Consider the following 4464-nt stretch of genomic DNA (forward strand, 5'->3'; position numbering starts at 1 on the left):
AAATTTTCTATCATCTGTACATATAGTGCAATTCTTGTCCGGGCTATTTCTCCCCAACTACTGACTGGAATTCAATGAAGCTTTGTGGGAAGCTTAACTACCTTGAGGAGATGCGCATGTTATTTGTGGGTTCTGGTTAGATGATTTATTTAGAGAGTTATGGCCCTTTGAAATTTTTAAGTTGCTAAACCATCCATCGTATTATTTTGTCCAAAGTTTTGCCCCTCAAGACTTTTCCTTTTATCTGAATATATAGTGCAATATTGTGACAAAAAACACTTTGGGGAGCATCACCCGTCTCCGACGGTTTCTTGTTTAATAGGAAACAAACGCATAACTGCATTGCTTAACAAGTGTGTGTGTCTGTATGTGTGTGTGGGGGGGGGGGGGGGAGGGGGCACTTGTATTTCCAGCTGATCCTTAATCTGGGATGATACTTTACGCACATGCGATAAGCCCAGTTTTCTCAGAACAAGGCTCAATAGTTGTGCGCAACGAAGCAGCATAACTTATTATGCGAAATAAAAACCAACGTTTACTCAATTTTCCTTTAATGAATGTGACCTTGTATAAACATGTACACCCGCAAAGTGAACTGCTGAATTTAAGTATTTTTGTCAGTAATGTGATGTAATGGGGTTTAACGGGAAATCATATTTTTGATATTAAAATGGAACTAATTATCTATTACAATAAGCAAGTAATTTCTTATAATATCTTTAGCGGAGTTAAAAAAAACTCGGTCAATTCTATAAATGAAAACGACACAGGCTATATTAGACGCAATATAAAGCGTTTCAATCAAATCATCTCTGTTAACCGTTTTGGACGGAACATATTGAATGGTGAGTCACGATAAGATACGCTGCTAAATGCTAACCTCCATCAAACAGATAATCCAATATTACATTGTTTACATAACACATGACGCCCTTCAGATATACATTTGTCCAGTGACGTAAACAATATTTGCGTGTATTCTCACAACTATTTACTGGTGGCCTAAACCAAAGGGTCACGCCCAGTCTTAATAAAAACACCGGCCACATGCAAATGTGTTGGTCTGGATTTATCTTGATATATTTGGCTTCAGGTACAATATTTATCGAGAATCACGCTGATTTATAATCGTAGTTGTTTTGTTGTTTCTTTTGTCATGGAAGACACATTAATGAGTTAATTGTATACGGATTTTCTAGAAAATGGCGGACATGGTACACGATGTACTTCTGTTATTGTTTGTTAACATTTTGTTTACATGTTTCGTTCACATAAAATTACATTTCCTAGTATTTCCGAATCCACTTTAACATCATTTTTAAACAACACGATATGACTATATTGTGTTAAGTTTCCGTAAAACCCAAATAACTCAATTAAATTACATCTTCACACAACGCCTTTGTGACGTTTTCTGTAAGTCGCGTGCGCTTACATTGACCTCAAAATTAAATTAAATAAGTAAGTTGGTGAAGGAAAACCATGACTTGAATTTCATGGTAGTACTTTCTGAGGAATGTTATGTAGCCGGTATGCAAGAGGTTATACCGATATTGAATATATCTCACGGCGCACACTGGTTATTGCCCCTTAAGCAATAGATCAACCACTGACACAGTCTCTTACATTTTCCAGAAAGCTATGTCTAAGTATATAGGGATTGTAAAGATAACCAGGGCAGACAAGATAGAAAACAAAAATCAAATCAGCTTTGAAAAGAAAAGTTTAAAAAATCGAAGCGAATGCTGAATCTTAGGAGAACGAATGTGAAGATAGGGAAAAGACTTGAATAAGAAAACCAAAGAAACAACCTACTGTAGTTTTCATTGATTTGGCCACATGAAGTATCATTTCGCAGATCTATAGCGTCGCGCTCGTCGGTCTGGAGTAATGCAGTACACCTTCAATAAGGGAACTTGCAACTAATATTTGATTACAGGTAGCCATCTCTCATGCGTATAGACGACTATGCGTTAAGTCATATGAAGTGCTGAACTAGAATCATTTGCTGAATGTTCAATCTTGAAGTAATATTATATTATGCAATGCAAACATACTCATAATGTGATCATAACATTTTTTCGGCGTAAGCTGTATTAAGCCAGCTTTTCACCTTACCTGACCTTTGTAAGTGTCCAATAAAATTCAAATAAAATTTCCAGCGGCTAGGTACGAATGAATACACTTCATTTATTCCATTGGCTGATTTGAGTATACCACCAACACATTGGAAACATATCCTCGTCTTTGTAACACTGTTTTACTGCATGAAACAATTTTATCTCTAATGAAAAGGCTTAATAGATAAAACAGTTTTACACTCAATTCTCGACATCAATACAGTTTGTGCGTGCACCTTTTATTTTCAGAGAATTACCAGCGCAAAAGCGTTTATACTTAAAGGCTATATTCTCATATTTAGTGCTTACTTCCACATTCCTGTCAACATGTTAACATGTAAAAGTATAAAGAGCAGTGGAAGCGAGGCCTCACTTTAATGCATTGCATTTCAACCTGCGAGGTATCGGGTCAAATAGTGTGTGAATGTCAGAGTTTATATACAGGTCATCACCGGAGTTCACGGCCAGTAAAATAATCGTTATATAATAAAGACGCTATCCATGAACTAGTTGACCTGGAATGTTCTTAAGACCAGAAATATGTTTTATGAAGATATTCAGCAATATAATTATGGTATGTCAATAATAGATTCTAAATGTGTTTTCAACAATACAATGATAAATACTATTTTTGATTAATTAAACAATAATTATTCCACCATATTGACTTATGTATTAAGCATGAGCGCGATGATTCTCGATACTGTTAATAATCAAATCAAATAGCAATGCCCGACAAACCACTAAAACAGGTTTGTTCGAAGAACGCGCCTATAAATACGGATACTTCGGGTGTGGCCGGTTGACTCATATGTTTTAATTTCACTTCCATTCTTCTTTTGGTTTTCTGTTTTGTATCTATAGGTGTATGACCAGCAATATGTAATAATGTAAAATAAGCCGCGAAAACTCCGCGTAACATCCAGTACTGCGTGTGATGCAGCTAAGAGCTGCACAGAAAAAGACATTCGCTATCCTTGATCTCATTCGTTGAACTATCAACGCCGTATATCTTTTTAAAAGATATTTCTTGGTTTTCCTATTAAAAATTTGGAAAATCGTTAAGATTGACGTGTACAATTTACACATTTTATTAACATAGTATTGCTATTATATTATTATAAACTTAAGTTGTAAGAAATAAACACAATGCAATTTTATGGCAGAGTGTTACTATTTAAAAAGCATGGTAATTTCAAATAATTACAACAAATTCTAACACCACAAAAGATAAATATTATTTATAGTTAACCAATTCCTACGTTGATAAATAGAATCTACATGCATAACATGCGATCTCAGGCCTTTTTAGCCAGTACTACACTCGTCAATGATAAGATGTATTGCATAAATATGGCACTGTTTTCGTAACCAGTCAAACGTCAAATCTTTGTGCGATCGTTGTTTGCGGCGAAGATTTGCTCAAAATCGTTCTATGTCCCTGACTACCCGTAAGTTCGAATCTTTTCACTTGAGTCGGTGGGGGTCGGAAGCCGACTAAGATCTTATTGCAATTAAATACTTCATCAGATTCCGTTAAAGCTCGGTGTTTGGAAGTTACAAAATGGCCCCATATCTGTATGAAATCCATATACAATACCTTAATTAACATCATAAGAAAAACACCATAATTTGGGCGAAACTAAACCGTGCGTATCACAGTATGTGGCATAGGTCCCTGAATTAGAATTAAAAGCTTGTCATGATTGGGCAGTATAACTGAACGAGAGATTGCTTACACATGTATAAATGAAAGTTAAGACTAAGAAAAGATCATTCACAACCATCGACTATGAATTGTTACAAGAGCATTAGCATAAAACATTACCCTTACTGTGGTCATCATATAAATTGAGTTACATTACGCAAATGAAAGTTAAATAAATTTTACCTAGGATTGTTCTCTTGACCTTTCATTGGGGTTCGATAAGATTTATATGTATGCGACATATCATCTGGCCATGAATGAATAATATTTCACCGTAAAATTACCAGCCCCTGACGTAGTATCAATCAGTTACTTAGTATAACCAAATAGTTAATTAACTTTGACCTTAAATTATGGCATCGACGTTCAAGGTGTATGTGGTTTGTATGCAAAAATATATTAAAAACTTCATAAAATGTAAAAATTACGAGCAGAAACAAAACATGCATGACCGTTGATCTTGAATCGGGACCTCGACCTTTCAGGTCCTTGTGAAATGTACGCGACATATCGTCTGGTAAAGGCGAAAAATAACCTAACGCTTTTTTGAATCCTCACATCATAGTTTAAGTTACAGATCATGAACGAAAATTTATGATATTTGACATTTAAATTTGACCTTTACCTTTCGCTTAG

This window comes from Dreissena polymorpha, chromosome 1, assembly GCF_020536995.1.
Source record: "Dreissena polymorpha isolate Duluth1 chromosome 1, UMN_Dpol_1.0, whole genome shotgun sequence".
Classification (NCBI taxonomy): domain Eukaryota; kingdom Metazoa; phylum Mollusca; class Bivalvia; order Myida; family Dreissenidae; genus Dreissena; species Dreissena polymorpha.